The following is a 22,281-nucleotide window of genomic DNA, read 5'->3' as shown; positions in this document are numbered from 1 at the left end:
ATTTGGTACTGCTTCAGCTCTGTGTTCAGAAGTGACCCCCGGTAGTGCTCAAGGGATCATAGGTGGTGCTAGGTATTGAATGAGGCTTCCTCTACTCTCTCTCTGGCCTCGTAAGTAACCTTTTTTGAAAGAAGATTTTAGTCAGACCATGTCAGGTTGAACACAATAAGATTCCCTAACTTTGTGTCCCAGGGGATACACCCCAAAAGACCTTTGGGCTTTGAATTCTTAGGAAAAAGATATTTTTAGGTTGCACACTCAATAATGGTCCTATTATACCCAGATATAGGATATCTACTCATTTGCAACGTGTCACTAAGGGAGGCAACTTAAGCAACTCTGCACAAATAAAGAAAATTAGTTTCAAGGAGACCTTCACCTTTCCTCATACTGTGAAGCAACTCAAGAGATTTTATAGCTCAAGTAATTTAATCCATACCTCTTATGCACTTTAGTCTCTGCTTTAACAACCACCTTTTAGCTTACCTATTGAATTATCCTTGCGAGTATTTGTTTACATGTCTTTTTCTGTATTATCATACACACTTCAAGAGGATAAGGAGCTATTTATTTTTGTTTGCTTATTTTGGGGGTCATACCTGGCAGTGCTTAGGACTTTCCCATCGAATCTGTGCTCAAAGATCACTCCTTGGTGGTGTTGAGGGGACCATTTGTGGTAGCAGGCATTGAACGTTGGCTGACTGCATGCAAGACCTATTCCCTACCTGCTGTACTATCTCTCTGGCCCAGGGTAGGAACTTTTCCTGCCTTTTTCATTGATATGTTTTTAGTGCCTCACACATAGGTAACATAATATGCATATTTGATGAAAAAAATGTAAATTTTCCGAAGTAGTATTTTAATATCAGTATTCTAAGAATTTAAAAGATGTTAAAAGATAGAAAAAGAGTTTAAAAGATAGAAAAATAAAGTTATATTACTTAAAGTTGATGACTTAACTAGTTAACACTCAGTTTATAGAATAAGATAAACAAAAATTTAATAAAACTAAGAAATGATTGAGAGACCCATCATTGAGATCATCAATGAGACCCGATGATGGGTTTTATTCCCCTGACCCTGAAGGAGCCTCTAATGCGGCACCATTGGAAAGGACGAGTAAAGAGAGGCTTCTAAAATCTCAGGGCTAGGATGAATGGAGATGTTACTGAGACCGCTCAAGAAATTTGACGATCAACGGGATGATGATTATGATGATGAGGATGAAGAAATGATTCAGTTCCAAGCTATATCCTGGTATCTAAGAAATAGTGAAATATAACTCAAAGCTAGGGAGTGCTAAAAGCTGATACACAAATCTTTTCACTGTAAACACATGTGAATTTTATTGAAATAAATGGAGGGTTTTGAGTGCCCTTTGAAGTTTATGAATTTATTTAAACAGACTCACGTGAAAGTTGAGAAATATCTAAGGTAGCTTGTTTCCTACTTCAGAACTGAGGGAGAGATGAATATAAGGGAATTTGTTGTTGTTGTTCTGTTTTGGGGCCACATTTGGCAGTACTCAGACTCACTCCTGGCTCGCACTTAGGGATCACTCCTGGAGACCCATAGATTATATGGAGTACCAGGGACCGAGACCAGTGCCCTACTCACTATATCTTTTTTTTTAATTTTTGGGTCACTCCTGGCACAGGGGTTAATCCTGGCTCAGGAATCACTCCTGGCGGTGCTCAGGGGACCATATGGGATGCTGGGGATCGAACACATGTAAGGTAAATGCCCTACCCACTGTACTATCACTCCAGCCCCACACTGTATCTTTTTATACTTTAAATCTAAATCTAATCAATAGTGAAGTGAGAGAAAAGAAATAATAAGAAATGGCATTGGAATTTGCAGAAGTTGACTAGAATCAAAGAATAGAAATGAATAAGCAATAAAATAACAAAACTTCTTTTGGCTAAACTGAATTTGGGTTTGTGCTTGTCCACAGTGACTATGCTCCAATATTTTGGATGGATCCGAAGGACAGATCAGTGTTCCTTATCAGTGGAACTTGCTAGAAAGCTGTCTTCCTTTTCATGTTCCTTGGACCTAGTCTCAAATCTCTTTTGCTGGGCTGGGTGGTGATCAGTCTGGTAGGTCTGACTTTGCTTCTCTGAACCTGGTGGATTGGCTTCTTTTGGTTTGGCAAGTCCACTTGGAGACCCCACACAGAGCAGCAGAAGCTGGGCTGTTAAATTTGGCTTTGAAAACAGATTCATGCAGGCACCTTTTGATAGCCAGCAAACTTCTGTATGAAGCAACAAGCAACGGAATTCTTCATCATTTAAATACAATGTTGTCAGCCAAACAATGCCATTAAATAAATTGCTTCCAATTTTGCTGATTGCTTTAATACATATTATTATTATTATTATTATTATTATTATTTTGCTTTTTGGGTCACACCCGGCAATGCACAGGGGTTACTCCTGGCTCTGCACTCAGGAATTACCCCTGTTGGTGCTCAGGGGACCATATGGGATGCTGGGAATTGAACCCGGGTCTGCTGCGTGCAAGGCAAACGCCCTACCCGCTGTACTATCGCTCCAGCCCCCATAATATAATTATTTATGTGGATTTTCACTAAGTTTTTTGGTAGTCATGAATGTTAGTGTATAGTGAATACAATGGAAACAACCACTTATATATAATACAAGAAAACCTTTGCAGTGCACTGTCCTCACTGGAGTCCCACCAGTAGCAAGTGACAGATAGTACCTAGGGGATTTCTTTTTCTTTAAAAAACATCCAACACATGAAATATTGATTAACTTTTAGTATCAGTTTGCCAATTTTGATCAATTATTCTTAGCAAGTTTTCTTTTTTGAATCAGATTCATGCTAAAAGTGAGTCTTCATTTTGTGGCAAAGTTGACTCAGTAAACTGGATAGAAAATTTAGATGTCCTTAAATGCTTGCATAATGAGTCTTCAATCTTTTTGAACCCTCCCTTCTATTCTTCTTTACACTATATTGTTGCTCAGAGAAATTTTCTTGATAATATAAGACACTGACTTGTGTAGAAAAGTGCATATTTTCTCTCTTCCAGCAAGTAGTATTAGTTATTCAGTAATTAGATGTGGTCTTCCTGATTAGCAACCAGTAACAAAAATGTAAGAAGTATGCAGTCCTTCATAATCTTGTTTGGATGCTATTGAAAAGAGTTTTGCAATGGCAGCTGACTCATTTTTCTTTAAGTGCTTGAAAAGATAAACCCTTATCTTTCTTATCACCATGAACTTTTGTCAAATGCTCATATAATCTTGAAGGTTTCATCACTTCATTTGAGAAAACTTTTTGGCAAGTCAGGCACAAACTTTCGACAAATAAGAGTTTTAATAAAGTCACACTTCAAATATTTAGTACTCTGCAACATTTTTTCTTAGGCTGAGTCATGATATTATCTTAAAAAAATATATGTTTTATCATACTGTGGGTATATAATTATCAAAAGACCTAACTGCCATTGAAAAAGTATAATTTCTTTTTCTGGAATAAAAAGTTTTTGCAGTAGCTGTGATATTAAAATTAGTGATCATGACATCAGGGGTATAGCAATTTTTGCATCAAACATAAAAATAAACAAATGATGCTAATAAAATAAGTTTTAATTCAGCATTAATTATATGTATTGATACTAAATTGTCAAATATCAAGCAATATGTATCAATAATTAAGGAAATATACACTAAAATCAGTTAATAGTTTTAATTTAGCTTTCCCTTAAATAATTATTAGCAACTAATACTATTTATTTATTTACCATTTAATATAGATGAGCCAGTGATAAAACTAAAAGTTAACAGATACTTATTATTTAGTTCCATTTGTTACATTATTAATGTTTTCATCAATAATGTAACAAAAATATGACCATATATTGGCTGTCAAATAATAGTGTATTGACAAACGAATATAAACCTATATTATTGGATTAGATGTTTTATATTAAAACATTATTATAGACTATATGTTCATAATTTGCTTTGTGTGTGATTCATAAAGATACAAGATACTGAATATAAATTAAAAATTTTAAATAATTATTGTACTCACGCTACTGTTAACTGCTTGTCACAGAATTCTGAAGTAATCTAAATTAGATTCCATACATGTTGCTTGTTTGTAGTATTGTAAACAAGTCTTTACACACATATTCCTGCTGATGCATTCAGGGCTTTCTGACAAAGCACAACAGGCTTGCTTGCCAACACTTGCTTGTTAAGACCTGTTGGTGAACTTGATCACTGATTGGTTAAAACTTTCATTTTCTTTGTTTGTTTGGAAAATTAAGCAATCACAATGACTTTAACTATGTCACACCACAGATAAAAAATGTACAGATAATTTTGAAAAATTTCTTTTCTTTTTATACTTCCAACACCCTCTTAATTTGACTCAACACCTTTCAAGGCTTCCTCCCACAGTTGTACCTAAGGTTATTACTGCTCATCCTGCTCCAGCTGCGTTATTTCAGCACCCTGCAGGGGGTGGTATCACTAGTTTGGAAAGCCCTGGTGGCCCCTGCACGTTGCTGGCCCAATCACAGCTGGGAGTCCCCTTCCCCCACCAGGAGAATCTTAATAGGCTTTCAGCCAGGAAAAGGAAGTTAACCAAAAGGGAGGAGATAAATAAGACCGTTCTCAGACATCTTAGTAACGATGAAAGTCAGGAGGAAGTGGAATAGTATCTTTTGGAGGTTTGGCATGGCATATGTGGGTAGACTAGGTGCCTTTTCATGCTGTGGTTTATGTGTAAAAAAAAAAACAGTATTTTCAAATATTCAAAGACCCATCTCTTTAAAATTGCCTTCTGGATTAGAGTCATACGAATTTGAGAAAGGTTTGGAAGGTTTGGATGGACATATAGAATCCATTTAACTACAGAGCTAAGTTTAATCATATGATTATCATATTATGAAAACAGACAAAATGTAAAGGCTGTACAACTAATGATAAAAGAACTATAGCAAAAATATAAGGTGGTGGAAGATAGAAAGTGAAGAGAGATGTGTGTGAATGCTTCAGTTTTTTTCAGTGAAGAGTCAGTTGATATAGCCTTAATTTAATGAATTTACTGATCATAATTTACTGATCAAGATACCAGCATAGGATCAGATAAGTTTTAAGTTCATTTCTAGTCATGGAATCTTTATCTGTATCATGGAGATAATAACACTATTACCTAAGGTTGTTGTAAAGATTACATGCAATAAAGTATGCAAAGTACTCAGAAAAGTGCTTGGTCCAGAGTGAGCATTCAATACGAAGTTCTTCTTTTTCTTATTTTAAAGATAAAACAAGTCAGGTAAAACAGTTTTCTGTTCTCAGGACAGAGAAGTCTAAGTAAAACCGAATCTGGACCAGAAAAGAAAAGATTCATAATTTCATAAAAGTTGAAAGCTCATGGGCTAGAGGTAGATTTTGGCAGGTAGAGCATTTGCCTCCTACACTGATGACCCAGTTCTGTTCCTGGTACCATATATGGCCCCCTGAACCCCATCAGGTGTGATCCCTAAGAGCAGAGTCAAGTGTAAGCCATGAACACTGCTGAGTGTGTCCCTCCCACACCCCCTGGGTCACAAAAGAAAAACATGTACTGAAAGCTTTTGCATGGCAAAATCAACAAAGAAATACCCAAGTAAGGCATACCCAAATATACATTTCAGTATATCTGATCAAGAAGAAATGATATTGTTAGTATTCAGGGATCATTGATAAGTCAATGAAAGATGCGCAACCCAGTATAAAAAGAATAGCATACCTTTTTTTTTCTTTGTTGGGTCACACCCGGTGATGCTCAGGGGTTACTCCTGTCTCTACACTCCGGAATTACTCCTGGCTCAGTGGACCATATGGGATGCTGGGAATCGAACCCGGGTTGGCCCCGTGCAAGGGAAATGCCCTACCCACTGTGCTGTTTTGCTTCAACCCCAGAATAGTATATGTTTTATAGAAAAATTAAAATAATAAAAACTTGAAAAATACTCTTATAACCAAGAATTAGAAATTAAAATGAAACACAATTTAAATGTATCAAATTAACAAAGATGAAAAAGTTTGAAAATAGCTAATGTTAAAAATTGGAGATGGAGAAATGGGTATTATTTCTCCATCTCCAATTACTATATCCTTTCTTAAGGGCAGTTTATCAAAACTATAAAAGCCATACATTTTACCTTTGAATGAGGCTTTTAAGAATGTAGTCTACAGCCAGGAAAACAGGAGTTAGGAAGACTGGTCAGTGGTTGGAATATACTGCAAGTATGTGTGAGGTTGAGGTTAGGTAAGATAGAGAAGGGACTAATATGGCAGTAATAGTTGAAAAAGATCATGCTGGACAAGAACTGAGTGTTAAAAGTAGGTAAAGGGAGATATATGTAGATATATAGATATATATGTACACATACACACATACATTCACGCACACACACACACACACATATATATATACATATATATATATATATATATATATGACAACCTTTAAGTATCTGTATTGCAAACCACGGTGCCCAAAAGGAGGGCGGGAAGGAGGGCAAAGAGGGAGGGAGGGTGGGAAGGGGAGAGAGATAGAGAGAAGAGAGAGAAGAGAAGAAAAGAGAAGAGATGGGGTGGGGGTGAGGGGAGGGAAACTGGGGACACTGGTGCTGGGAAATGTACTCAGGTGCAGGGATGGGTGTTGGAACATTGTATGACTGAAGCCTAATCATGAACAGCTTTGTAAGGGTCTATCTTACAGTGATTCAATAAAAAATCTCAGGAAAAAAGAACATATTTTATAATTATATTTATCTTAGTATACAAAGATATATCACTGTATCACTATTTCACTGTTATCCTGTTGCTCATCAATTTGCTCGAGTGGGCACCAGTAACGTCTCCATTGTGAGATTTGTTGTGACTGTTTTTGGCATATCGAATACGCCGTGGGTAGCTTGCCAGGCTCTGCTGTGCGGGTGGGATACTCTTGGTAGCTTGCCGGGCTCTCTGAGAGTGGTGGAGGAATAGAACCCAGGTTGGCCACGTGCAAGGCAGACGCCTTACCCTCTGTGCTATTGCTCCAGCCCATACAAAGATATATGTAAGATATTTTGTTCATAGCATTGTTTATGATAGAAACAATTTAGAAGTGATTTATTTGACTGTTGATATGAGTTAAATAAATCATGGAATATTATATAGTCATCAAAACTAAAATTATGGAAGTATAAATTGTGATAATGGAAAATGTCTAGGTATTTGGAGAAAAAATGAGCTACTTAAAATAAACATATAGTATTTGTAATATTTATCACTAAAATGATGCATGCATAATTTATTCATATATAGCCATATGAAGTTTATAGAATGTTAGCATAAGAACATTTAAGACATGGAGATAAAGAATGAAGAAGATACTATAAACTTTTGTTTCTATTTTATACCTTCAGAACTCTTCAAATTTCTATTATATCAGTTGTACTTTAGTGTTACGAAAGTTTAAAAGAAAAATAATCATTGGTGGTGATGTTGCTTCTGAACATTGATTCTACTATTTGGAAAATTAAATTGCTTTGGATAAATAACATTTACCAAGAAAGTAGTTTTACAATGTGATGCACATAGGGCATGAGCTCTAACTGCCTTCCTGTCTCCCACTGAGAGTTCCTTTTTTTTTCTTTTTGTCATGCTCTCTTTTTAAAATTTTAGTTTAGTTTTTAAGTCGTTCACAATAATTTATTACACCCAATACTCCAACACCAATCCCATCACCATTATACCTTCCCACCACCATTAATTAGAATTTTCCCCACCACCACACAAGCTTGCTCCAATAGCAGGCCCTAAATATTTTATTTAGTATTGCTTGTTATAAATAATTTGCTAAAAATTATCAGAATAGGTTTCTTAGAAGAAAGTGCATGAAGATTGTTGTGTCTCATCCTGGAGCCATTAAGCCCTCATCTAGGAGATTACTAACATGTTGTTACAGGTTGAGCCTTGTGTGCTAATATTTTTTTAAATCAAGATTGATTGCCTTCTACTTTATATCCCATCCAATATGTGCTACTCCTGATACATCAGTGGTATAGAATATGACATATCCAGGAATTCTAAAATTTTAAATAGGGTGATACAGCTGGAGTTAAATATTTATTTATTTATTTATTGACTTTTTGTATCATACTTGGTGATGCACAGGATTTACTCCTGGCTTTGCTTTGCATTCAGGAACTATTCCTGGCAGTGCTTGGGGGACCATATGGGACCATATGGTATGCTGGAAATCGAACACAGGTTGACCATGTGCAAGGCAAGCACCCTACCCGCTGTACTATTGCTCTAGCACCCTGGAATTAAATTCTTAAATGGATGGTGACTTTGGGGTCTGGATTTTGCCACACTCTTGCTAACACTTCCTTTTCTGGATTTTTTGATGTAGACCTTGCTGGTATGAGGTAATATGGCATTCTCAGTTTGATTAGCATTTTCTTGGTAATCAGTAATGATGAATGCTTTTTATGTGCCTTTTGGCTTTCTTTAAGTCATCTGTGAGAAATTGTTTATCTCCTCATTTAAAAATATTGTCTTTTTTTGTTTTGTTGTTGAGCCTTGTGAGTGCTTTATATATTTTGGATATTAGCCTTTTTGACAGCTTTCTTTAAACCTTGTTTAGTGCTTATACATTTTAATGCTGTTTCTTATCCAGTTCAATTAATAGTTGCATTTTAAATTGTTTCTGTAAAAATATGAGAATTAGGGTGTATTTTGGTACATTTGTTTGGTTTCAGGCTCTGTGTGTGTGTGAAATAACATAGTTTTTATTGGAAGAAATTTACTTAGATGTGAGGGGAAAGTGAGGAGTACGCATCCAAGAGAGAATATGAGCTTCTCCAGAGTGGAAAAAATGCCTCAGAGAGAAATAGATACATGTTCAAGAGAGAACAGGACTTGAAAGCAAGCACCTAATAGCTTTTGGAGAGGAGGTTAGATACAATTTCTCCGAATGGTCTTGACTGGACTTCTCTGCAGCTTACATAAAAATTAATCCAAGCGTTGTCATATGGAAAATCCTTGAACTGTTATTGGTCCTTACATAATCTCATCATGAACTTTTGATTCTTTTATCACTTCCCCTTTTCTGAGGGGTCCACCCTTCTCACAGTAGGGCATTGGATTTCTCTCTCTAGGTGATGCCTTAATTTCTCCACCTGCAAAGAACTCTAGTTTTGCATCTAAATGAGATGTGGTTTTATGCCTTTGGGCTACTTCAGGGCAAGTGGATTTCTTCTAAATTTCATTATTTCCCAAATGCTCATTACCAGGGCCCCGTACCAATATTCCTGCAACACTTACCCCTATGGAGATTTCACTGCCTTAAATCTTTAAGGGGTACTCGGGTGAAGGTCTGTCTTCTGTAACTTCATGCTGACAGTTGTTCACAGACCCTGCCTATGTGAGAAAGTGAAATCTCATGATAACTTAGTACTAAATGGGGCCCAGGAAGTGGTTTATTGGGTTTCAGAGTTGTCAGTCTGAAAGACAAATCAGATAGATTAGACAACTTTAGGTCCTTGGGAAAAGCTTAAGACCCTGGAGGAGAAAACTTTTTCCTGGCCCAGGAATTTCATTCCCCCCACCCTTTGCCAGTACAGTAAGGAATTTATAATCTGTTCATTATTTTGCTCTTCATGAACAGTATCTTTTAAATACCTGCTCTGTGTTGCACTGCTTTAGGCTCTGGAAAAACGCAGTCATAACTAGAAACAGCATATCTTTCCCTCATAACCTAGAGGGGAGGTAGATGTAATCAATAGTGGTCAAAATATATCATTATGAATTGTGATGTGTGCTATGAAGGAAAAGCACAAGTTCCTTTGAAAGAGAAAAAACAGGGTGACCTAATTTGGATAAGTGATTAAAAAAAGTCTTTTCTGAGGAAGTGACATTTAAACTGAGAACTACAGTATGAGGAATTTACTGGAAAGGAAAGGGGTGGAAGGATTTCCAGGCAAAGGCAAAAGGTTTTGTGGTATCATTTTATAGTACTTATGACCTTTTTAGATGCTTATATAATTAGGTACTAGTCTGTGAGCAAGGCAGTTTATAGAGCTGTGTTACTGAAAAGATGCATATAAATTACATTTTTATAAATGAATTCCTGAATTCCTGCAGGCTTACATTATACTCACTGTGCTGTATCATCTGCATTTGATTGATGTTCAGTTACTTCAATTACTGCTAGATTGATTTTTCTAAAGCACAACTTTGATGATGCTTTTTCCTGTTCAGAAATCTTTACCAGCTCCCCAATTATGCTATAAAGTCTAAACTTTTCTGTCTTATGGTCAAGCCCTTCCAAATTAGTCTTAATCTCAATATCATACTTCATTTTTAATTACTGCTCTTTCTACAGTACTCTATTAGCCAGCAGAATTCTGGATGAGCGTGAATGCTTCCACGTACGTCCTCCTTCACTTGCGTTCTTTCTCTTCGCTTACAATCTGTTGCCTCCTAAGATTTTTCAAGTCCCATATGTAATTTCAGGTCCACCTCAGATGCTACCATCTAATCTCAATGTTTCCTCTGGTCATGTCACTAAAAGCCACTTATTCTTTCCCTTTCTTACTTCTTATGACATTTTGTTTGTACAGATCTTTAGGCATTTCTCCCATTTAATTTTGAGTTATTTCTAGATGCTTATCTTTCCAATTGAACTTTCAAGCTTGTTGAGATCAAAGCCTGTGAGAAATCTTTGCTTTTCTTTCTCTGCATTCTCTCTGCATATGGTATGCACTCAATAAAAATTGGAGGGAGGGACTTTATAAGTTCTTTTTTTGGTTGCTCAATCGCTTTTAACAGGTATTGACATGTAATGAACACATGCATTGCAGGACTGAATCGTTAAAAATTCCTTTTCAATATTAGTGTTCCTAAATCCGGCTTTTTTCCACAACTCTTTTGGGATGTTTATATCTCTTTTTTGCCCAATTTTAGTGACATTGACTCACAGAGATTATTTTAGATTCATAAATGGTGCTGTCATTTTCATTTTTGCCTTTCTTTTGAAGGTTTGCATGCTCATTTAGTTTTAAAAAAGAATGAAAAGAACAAACCAACACCCTCTCTGGTAGTTGATACCCAGCAGGGAGAAATGGATTTGAAAGTATTTCTAGGTAATGTACTTATTTTGATTGTTTTCTGTTTTCTAAGGGCATGTGGCTTTAGATGAGTTTTGAATAATCCCACAAAGAATTTCCTTATTCATTGGTTCATTTGGACCTATATCACTGGTAGGAAACTTACTAAGTTTTTATTAAAAACTATTGCTCTTTGAGAAGTTGTGTCCTTCACCACTGACCGAATAAACATTTGAATATCTTTTAGATTGCTCTTCAGTTTATGATTGTAGAACCAAGACATGGCTTTAGTTGATGTAATCCTCTTAATTGAAATAATATCTCATGATATTTAAATATACAGGAAAATGATATATTTCTCATAGAAACATTAGTATACTTGGACAACTAAAACAAAATTAGTTGTAGAATGTGTAACTTTATGATTGATTTAGTATTTGTAGTTCATCTAACATTATTGTTTTGCCTAGAAACATTCTTTATTAACTTTCATTTATATTCACATTTTCCTTTATATAACTGATAGATTCCTTAAAAATATCATTTAGGAATTTCATATCTTTGTAACTTGTTCTATCCTTCTTAAAATTTAAACCTGGATTATATGATTCTGTATGAATTAGTGAGTATATGTGAATTGCAGTTCTTTTTCTTTGAATATAGCATTTGCTTTTCTTACAAAATTGTGTACATAATAAATATGTTTGAACAGTTAAAAGTAGAATGAGAAAATCATTCATGATTCTTTATTTTATTATTTTGGGGCTTCCCAGGCAGTATTCACAGAGCCCGGGGACTACTCCTGGCCACAGCTGGGCTGGCTAACTGGGCCAGATGCTTCATAGCACGTGGAATTAGCTGGGGTGCCATGAAGGCCACAGCTCGTGGTGACTTCCACAAACCCTCCAGGGTTACACCAGTAATGCTTGTGGGGTCACAAAGTGCTGGGCATTGCACTAGAGTCTTTGTGTATCCAGAGCGTGTGACCCTGCCCTCTGAACTGTCTCCCTGATCCTATAGTTCTTCCTTTCACAGTCATATTAGTATGTATGTGCTCATATCACTCATATCACTTGTATCACTTGTCATCTCATCGATTTGCTCGAGTGGGTGCCAGTAACATCTCCATTTGTCCCTTCACGTGCTAGTGTAGTCCAATGGCATCTGCTCACTCCAGGAACACGAAGAACCTCAAACCGTTCATTCAGGGTCTTGACGAAGAAGTCTGACCACCTCATATGTGGGCAGCCAGGCATTGTCTTGACATCCTGTGGAATCCAGTTGGTAGTAACTCTAGTCCAGCGGTCGTCTCCAAATTGCATTATGTGTTCGGCCCATCTGATTTTTGATGCCTTGGCAAACGAGACAGTATCCTTGATTCTCCATCCTTGACGGAGGTCAGAACTCACTTGAGTGAAACGTTATATTCCAAGCATAGCTCTTTCGATTCCTCCCTCTTTGGGATACCCAAATAGTGTTCTCATCCTGTTTTCTAGGACCCAGGTCTCTGCGGCGTATGTTAGTGCAGGAAGAACAGTGGAGTCGAAAAGATGTGCCTGGAGTCGGAGGTTCTTCGTCCTCTTAACCACTTCTTCGACGCTCTTGAAGGCGTTCCACTCCGCTCTCTACCTCCAGTGTAGCTCAGCTGCCAGGTCATTCATCATGTTGAGTTCTCAACCTAGGTACACGTAACTGCTGCATTCGGAGATGTTAGTTTAGTTGAGAGCAAATGGAATGTCAGGAAGTAGTCCGTTTCTCACGAACATTGTCTTTGTGAGATTCAGCTGTAGTCTGACCTTCCACACTCACAGTCGAAGTCGGCCAGCATTTGTGCCACTTGGCTAATGTTTGGTGTTATTAGAACAATATCATCAGTGAAGCAGAGGTGGTGTAGTTGCCAACCATCTATCTTCACTCCCATTCCTTCCCATTCCAGCTGTCGCATGACATTCTCAAAGGTGACGCTGAAGATTTTCAGTGAAATGGTGTCACCCTGCAGAACCCCTCTCTTTATGTCTATGATCACTTCCTTGTAGAATGGTGAGATCCTGGTGGTGAATCCATAATACAGCTCATAGAAGATCCTGATGTACTGAGTTTGAATGCCCTGTTTGGCTAGGGCTTCGATGACCGCTTCAGTCTCAACAGAATCAAAGGCCGTCTTTAAATCAATGAATGTTAGACAGAATGGCATCTTGAACTCTCGCAAAACCTCAATGAGCTTGGTCACTACGTGGATATGGTGATCGTGCTAAATTTTTTTCAGAACTCAGCTTGCTTGCATGGTTGTCCTTTGTCTAGTGTTCTGCCAATCCTATTCAGGATGACTCAAGTGAATAACATGTAGACGACAGACAACAGACAGATTGGGCAATAGTTGCTGATGTTTTGGATGTCTCCCTTCTTGTACAACAGGACAGTCCTGCTGGCTTTCCATTGGGACAGAACCTTGCATTCGGACAGGTAGTGTGTGAAGAGCTGAGCCAGTGTATTGATGAGTACTGGTGGCAGATTCTTCAGGTGTTTGGGTCTGATCTTGTCTGCACCAGATGCTAACCACTTCTTTACCGATGAAATGGTGTGTCGGATTTCAGAAGGGAGAACACTGGGAATGACATATCCGTCCTGTGGAATTTGGTATGTGGGTAGGTGGACTTGGCTATCGACGAGATCTAATTAGAAGTTGTGTATAACCTTTTCTATTTCCCTTCTGGAAGATATCCAGAATAGATAGATCCACCAGGATGTCGGAGGGCAGTCATCTTGGTATTATAGTTGGCAAAGGACAGGCGGGCGTTGTGAATACTTTTCCTGACCTCTGCTGCATCGGCCAACACTGCTACTCTTCTCTCTTTGAAGTCTTTCTTTATCGCTTCTCTGCACAATTTTGCGAGCTTGGACATTAGCTTGCGATTCCCTGATGCTTGTGCCAAATCACATTGGCGAATGACTTGAAAGTTTCCGAAGACAGGCAATTTTTTGTGACTTTCTCTCTCTTGGTGTTTCTCACACAATTGTGGAGGTGCTGAACCAGTCGATCATATTCCTTGTCGATGTTGTCAACAACGACATCTTCCCATATTGCTGCAATAGTGCCAAAAAGCTCCCAGTTGGTGTTCATTCTGGGAGTACTCTTTTTAAACTTTGCAACCCTTTCTCCCCGCTCCGTGAAGTAGAATTTTGCACAAAGGAGATGGTGGTCTGATCCCATTTGGAATTTTGGGACAAAAGCCTTCGATTGAATATGATGTGGTCAGTTTCATTGTGGAACTGTCCACTGGGAGACTCCCATATCCAACGTTTAGATTTGACCTTGTGGAACTACCAGTTACCATGGATGGTCTTGGTCAACATGATGAACTCAGACAGTCTCGCACCCTGTTCATTCCATTCTAGGCCGTGGGTCCTGATGGTTCTTTGGGCGACCTTCTCAGTCCTATGTTGGCCTTAAAATCACCGACAATGACCTTGTAGAAGGTGTGGTCTTCTTTATAGAACTTCTCTAGCTCCATGTAGAACTTCTCAATTTCTTCTTCATCATAGTTGGATGTTGGTGCATAGATGACGAAGATAGAAACTGCCGGCAATGAGTCACATCTATTCAAACGTAAGCATCTGATTTGGGTTGTTAGGCATTCGAATGAATCAATGCTCATAGCCAAGTTCGTGTTGACGAGGACACCGACACCACCGATGCCTCTACTGTCGCATGTTCCGAGGAACAGTTCTTCCCCAGTGTCCCAAACGGCGTGATGTTATCGATGCCTTCTCGTCTCGGTCATTCCAATGACGTCGTACTTGATCGTCTGCGCTTGCACCATCAGGTTCTTGATGGATGCTTCCAATGCCAGCATACGTGCGTTAAAAGTGCAGACAGTCATTTTATCCCATCTTCGTTTTGGCAGCCCAGTTCGGCCCTGAGATTTTAGCAGCCTCTCCTTGCTCGTCCTTCTCAACGCTGCCGTATTGGGGGCTCTTCCAAGGTCAGGGGAATGAGGCCCATTTTTGTTACTGTTTTTGGCATATCGAATCGCCACGGGTAGCTTGCCAGGCTCTGCCATGCAGGTGGCATGTAGGGGGGTTGGTTCCCTTCCTACTCCACACTTATCTACAATAGCTGGTCCCTCCCTACTCCCTTCTTATCTACCGTAGCTAGTCCCTCCCTACTATGTATTTGCTAATAAAATTAATCTCTTTCTGGATAAAATAGAAAGATACATATAAATCTGGATTAAAAACAAAATTCTGGGGAGAGAGCTAAAGTACCAAAGCTATGCCTAGCATGACTGAGCTCCTGAATTTAACCCCCAGCACCACATGGTCCCTGAGCACCACCATGTAGCTCAGGCATACTTGGAGCTTCCGCTGGCCGAAGCACTCCAGCATTTGGTCAAGCCCATAATTGAGATGCCCCTTATAGGAAACCAAAGCAAAACAAATTTCTTTTTTTTTTTTAAATTTTTTATTGTGGAAAGTTACAAAGTTACAAAGTTTTCAGGTTTAAATCTCAGTTATACAATGCTCGAATACCCATCCCTTCACCAGTGCTCATATTCCACCACCAAGAATCCCAGTATAGCTCCACCCCGCCCCCTCACACCCCAAACCCCCCCACGCCCCTAGCCCCCCCACCCTAAGCCCCCCCCGCCTGTGTAACTAATAAATTTCACTTTACTTTCACTTTGATTGCATACAATATTTCAACAAAACTCACTATTATTGCAAAACAAATTTCTGACTTCTATTCCATAAGCAGTTTTAATAGTTTAAATTTGGGATACTGGAGTGTTTAATGGTATATTGAGCTAGAAATTGTGGTTTACTATTAAGGAAACTCATATATTCCCTTTAACCTTTTCTAGTTATAGTGAACATTTTCTAGAGACTTTTTAAAATTTACTCTTTCATATAGATATTTATATATTTAATTATGTTTGGGGAGGGAAGCTGAAGCTGAAGCTTCCCTCCCCACCCTGAGCAGAGCTCCTGGCAGCCAAAGACCTCCAGAACCCAGCCACAGTCATGCTCAAGGTTTCTCTCCACACATTTGGACAAGCCTCACACATGAAGGAACCGGCAGAGGAACCCAGGTGTGTGGGTTGCTTGCATCCGGACTGGGCCTCCTCTGCCTCCTCTGCCCAGATTTTCCACCTCCCAGTAGCTAGGTGGTCACACCCAGGGACTGGCCCCAGCGCCGTGTAATCCTGTCAACAGCCAGCATCCAGAGACTTAAAAGCAAGCTCCCAGAAGCATGTGGCCGCAAAGCGGCCATGCGATATCTTATAGCCTACTTCTCCCTCTGGGAGAACCTGGCAAACTACTGGGAGTTTCCTGCTCACATGGGAGATCCTCTCAAGATCCCCATGATGTTTTAATATGCCAAAACCACGAACAAGCTGAGTCTCATTCCCCTGACCCTGAAAGTACCTCTAGTACTGCATTGTTGGAAGGATGAGTAGAGAGGCTTCTAAAATCTCAGGGCTTGGATGGATGGAGACGTTACTGAGACCGCTCGAGAAATTCAACGATAAACGGGATGATGACGATGATGATTATATGTTTAGTTGTGCAATTGAAATGCCTTAGGTTATCAACAAATGTTGCCAAATAATACTGTTTTACAGTTGTAAAATTAATGTACATCATGTGATCTATAAACTATATAAACTATAGTTTATAGTGCTCTATTACATATTTGAAAATTTCTGACAGCTGATCTTATCAAAATAGTCAAAAGAATCTATTTTGTAACTTAATATGATGATGGATATTAGTAACTTATTATGATCATTATTCAATATGTACAAATATGAATTATATTATACACATTGGGTTTATGGCAGTTATATCTCAATAAATACTTTATTTCCTGTAGTTGAAAGGGTTTTTTGAGCTTTTCATCATTGAAGACATTTGAAAATGCTTTTATCTGCTAATTTGAATGACTAGTAGATGGTCAATATAGTGACTTTTTTGGGATTTATTAGAGCCATATCATAGAACAAGATTCTTTATGGACATGTGGTTTCTCATTTGGTCACATATAATACCATATACATATCCTATGAATGAGTCAATAAAGCTCTTGGGAATAGAAATAGAGTCTAGTTAGCAATATTTTTGTTGGGTGTAGTAAGAAGCTATACAAGATGGAAACAACATTTTAAAAAAGATTTTGGGTCACACTCAGCGATGCACAGGTGTTACTCCTGGCTCTACACTCAGGAATTACTCCTGGCGGTGCTCAGGGGACCATATGGGATGCTGGGAATCAACCTGGGTTGGCCGCATGCAAGGCAAATGCCCTACCCACTGTACTCTCGCTCTAGCCCTTGGAAACGTTTTTGTTCATTAGCAAAACTTTTTTTTTTTATTTTCCCCAAATTTCTTTATTCTCTTCTTTTTGAATTTCACATTTTCCTCTACATATATATGCACACAGATATAAATATAAGCACATACACAAATAACTATACATGGTGTTTATGGTTTTGCTGAACTATTACATTTAAAATATTAAAATTAAAATATTAAATTTTTATCACATTTTGTTACTTTTTCAATATTTAGTTTTATCAAGGGAAATACATGCCTTTTATTTATAACCAAATTTTTATACTCATTATAATTTTGCTTCTTTACATATACACTTCAGTAGTTATTCTTACATTCTCACTAAACTTTTTTTTTTTTAAAGTGTGAAGGCATTTTTATTTCCTTTTATTCTTATCAGTACTTATTTTTTTTTTAATTTTTAAATTTATTTATTTTTAATTAGAGAATCACCGTGAGGGTACAGTTACAGATTTATACACTTTTGTGCTTATACTTCCCTCATACAAAGTTCGGGAACCCATCCCTTCACCAGTGCCCATTCTCCACCACCCGTAAACCCAGCGTCCCTCCCACCCTCCCCAATCCCATCTCCCCCCCACCCCACCCTGCCACTGTGGCAAGGCATTCCCTTCTGTTCTCTCTCTCTAATTAGCTGTTGTGGTTTCATTAGCAAAACTTTTGGATAGTGATCTAATGAATTGTAGTGAAGGGATATTGGGATTTTGGTGGTGGGTATAGTGTGGAAGCATTGTACCTCTAAAACATAAATATTCATGCTCATAAACTAATATTACCTCAATAAAAATTAAAATAGAATAAAATATTCATGTGGTCAACATTTTTTTTTTCGTGGAAGATTCTGACCATTATTTTTATTTATTTCATTATATGTATATAAATATTCATGTGTTGAGCATTTTTTTTGTGGAAGATTCTGATCATTATATTTATCTATTTCATTATATATATAAATATACATATGTTTTTGGTCACACCCACCAATGCACAGGGATTACTCCTGGCTCTGCACTCAGGAATCACTCCTGGTGATGCCAGGGGACCATATGGGATGCTGGGGATTGAACCTGGGTGGGCAAGGCATGTGCTCTCCTTGTTGTGCTATTGCTTTGGCCCTGGCTCGGCAAATTTTTATTCATTGTTTAAGCACAAGTGATCATGTGATTAGCATTATTTTAGATCATGGTTTCTTAACCTTGACTCTGTTGACAAAGGCTGGCTGTTCTTTGAACTCTCTGATGCATTGTAGATATTTAGCTGCACCCTTATTTTCTACCCTCTAGATGAAAGGCACTTTCGTAGTTGTGACAAGTAAAACTGTCTTTGTCAGTGTCCCTTGGGGGCAAAATCATCGTTGGCTGAGAACCACTGTTTTAGATGAACATTTTAAAGCAACAAATTTTCATGTATTTTTTTTCAGTTTCCTTATTTCAGATATTGTAGATGTTCCAGGTGATTTGATCTTTCATTAGTTCCCTATCTGAAAAAAAATGATTTATGTTTTAGAATATAATATAGAATCAGCCATACTAACTTCTGGAATTACTGAAATAACCTTATATTTTAAAAATTAATACTTGATTTAATCATGATTCTATAGCATTTTTGACAGCTTGGATCAAAAAAATCTATTACCTTTTGATCTGTAGAAAAAGTACTTTGTACCTAAGAACAAATTCCTACAAAGAAACCTTCTAATGCTTGTTATTTTTTCTCCTTTAAAAATGATCCTATTCATCTTTTGTTTTAAAGGCTTTGCAACTTATTGGTACTGCATAAAAATTCCATTATTATAGGGACTGTTCTCTTTGCTTCTTTTGCTGCATCCTTTTCTGAAGTTATGAGAAATGTGAAACATTCTGAAAAATCATTCAAAGCTTTAAAACTTATTATATCCAAGAGAGACAGATTTAAGATTGCTCAGGTTTTTGGTTGAAGTACTTTAAGCAGAAATCCATACTCCATTAGATTCTCTAACATTGTGACCTTAATTTTCCAGATATTTTGCCCTTTAAATTGAAAGCAGTATTTTAATACTATTTAAGCCTTCTGGAAAGGTTTGTAATACCACAGACTTATATTGTAAAACATTTGAATTGAATGAAAAGTAAGATAGCAACTGACAGGACTGTATAATTTTATATATTTTTATTTCAAAACATATGATTACATGAAACTATACATGAAGCATATTCAATGTGCTGGAATTATTTTAAAAAGATAGGTAATTCTGCTTATACTATCCTTGAGCAGAATTTCTTTGATGGGTTTCTTTCTTGGCATAGACTAAAAGGTTTCTCATTAGTAGTAGTTGTTAAGTTTGCTGAAGTTAGGAGATCTTCTTTGTATAAAATTATGATCTGGATGTAATGAAAACCTATTTGGACAAGGGCTACTGTGTTCTCATGCTTCACCAGATAGAGTGGGAAATAGAGAACTGTTTTATACTATTGAGTCATGAAACCAGCAACTATTTAAAAAAACTATAAAAAAGGACAGCTTAAAATGTTCTGTACTTATTAGTGAATATTGTTGGTTTTAAAATAATATTCTTATTGAAATATGTATATACTTTTCAAGTAACTGATATAATTTAATCCAATTTCTATCTTAAGACATAAGAATTGATTCTGTAGGGGTCTTTAATTGTATCACCTGTTTTCCATTGTAAATGCTGTTTAGAACCAAAGCGGAACTTTATTTTGCGACTTACTAAAAAATTGTACATACAGCTAATTTGTTATGCAACTTTATTCCTTTTAAAAATTATTTACAGAAGTGTCATAAGTTACAAAAGCATTAATATTAATGTTTAAGACATTCCTGCAAACAGAAGGCCCATATTCTCTCCTGTCTTGAGTTCCTAGCCTGTTGACAGTCACAGCTCTGTTGACAAAATATCAGGGTTTGTCTCAGTTTGCCACTGTCTATTCTCTTGCTTTGTTTATTCACTCAACACATGAATAACATTATCTGATATTTATTTTTTTCTTGAATTTCACTTTGCTTAGCACGACACCCACAGTTCCATTCAAGTTGTAATGAAATGCAAGATTTATTTCATATAGTTCAGTAGTATTCCATTGGGTATACGTACAACAATTTCTCTATCCACTCATCTATTTTTGAGTACTTGGGTTGTTTCTGGATCTTTCCTTTTGTAAATAGTGCTTTAGTGAACATAGCCATGAATGTATCTTTATGTTTTTGTGTTTTGGGGCAAAATGTCAAGAAGCAGAGTTGCTGGTCATTTGGTAGTTTTTCTAAAAAATTTTTTTGAGAAGTCCCCATACTGATTTTACAGAGACTGAACCCAAAGACAGTCCCACCAAAAGTGAATGAGGGTTCTTTATTTCACTGCATATTCACCAGCTTTGGTTGTTTCAAGGTTCTTTGTTACCGGCCTTATTCACAGGTGTGAAGTGCTATCTTGTTTTGATTCACATTTCCCATTCAGTAATGGTGAAGGCTTTCTCATAAACCTGTCGGTCATTTGTATGTCTCTTTGATGAAGTATATGTTGAACCTCTCTGCTCAGTTTTTGATTGGGTTATTTTTTTTTGTTGACTTTTTTTAGTGCTATTTGTATCTTGAGTATTAGTTCTTTCTCAGATGTTTGGTGTGAAGCTGTCCTCTCTTTTAGTAGAGTGTCTTAAAAGTTTAATTTTTATTTCACAATGATTTGATTTTGAAATTGATGTAGCCTTATTTCTTTATTTTCACTGCTGTTTTCTTAGCCAATGGCAATGGATCAGCGAAGACATCTCTAAAATCAAGGTCATGGAGAATTCTGCTTGTTTCTTTTCTTGATGTGTCTTACGAAGTTGGGTGTAATATTGAATTGTCATATAAAGTTCACCATAGACTTCAATCCAATTTGAACGAACTTTTCTATATGGTATAGATGGATATTGTTCCAATTTTATTTTATTGCATGCTGTCAGTGTTGGGCTTTCAGAACATTATTTCTTGAAGAGGCCTTCTTGCTTCCACTCAATGTACCTAAATCAATTCTTATAAATTAACTGTCCACATACATTTGAGGGTTTGCCTCTGGGTTCTCAGTTCTGTTCTATTATTCTGCACATATCATAGTTACCGTACAGTTTTGCTTACTATAGCTTTATAGTATAGTGTAAAGTCAGGTAATGTGATGCCTCCCATCTTCTTTTTTCTTACAGTTGCATTGGCTGTTTGGGGGTTTAATGGTTCTATACAAATTCTAGCAGTATTTGTTATATGTTTTTGAATAATTCCATGGGAATTTTGATGGTGATTACGTTGAATCTGTTTAATAATTTAAGTAATTATTTAAAAACATTATTTAAATTTTATTTAAACATTATTATTTAAACATTATTTAAATAATGTTTAAAATAGTAATTTGAAAAATTTAGTCATTTTAGTGATGCCATTTCTTTCAATTCATGTATAAGGAATATGTTTCTATCTTCTCGTTTTAATTATTTTGGGTGCCTTCCAAACAGTACTCAGGGGAGTCAGGGGGTTCAGGGGGCACACTCAATGCTATTTAGCCAATCAGGTGAGGTGAATTTTTGTTGTTGTTCTGTTATTTTTTGGGATGCTTTCACTATCTTATTCTTTTTTTTTTTATTGAATCACCATGTGGAAAGTTACAAAGTTCTCAGGCTTATGTCTCAGTTATACAATATTCAAACACCCATCCCTTCACCAGTGCCCATATTCCACCACCAAAACCCCCAGTATACCTCCCGCCCCCGCCCCCCACCCCCAACTGCGTAACTGATGAATTTCACTTCATTTTCTCTTTACCT

General features: G+C 37.1%; 1 protein-coding gene and 1 pseudogene across 1 annotated transcript in view; one reads left to right on the top strand and one right to left on the bottom strand.

Moving 5' to 3' along the window:
- STK33 (serine/threonine kinase 33) overlaps positions 1-22,281 on the top strand; it is a 232,261-nt gene that overhangs the window by 36,427 nt on the left and 173,553 nt on the right. The gene's annotated exons all lie outside the window — the stretch shown is intronic.
- Positions 13,457-15,012, bottom strand: LOC129405695 (uncharacterized; annotated as a pseudogene).

Source organism: Sorex araneus, chromosome 6 (assembly GCF_027595985.1).
Source record: "Sorex araneus isolate mSorAra2 chromosome 6, mSorAra2.pri, whole genome shotgun sequence".
NCBI classification, from domain to species: Eukaryota; Metazoa; Chordata; class Mammalia; order Eulipotyphla; family Soricidae; genus Sorex; species Sorex araneus.
This window is presented reverse-complemented; position numbering and strand designations above follow the sequence as displayed.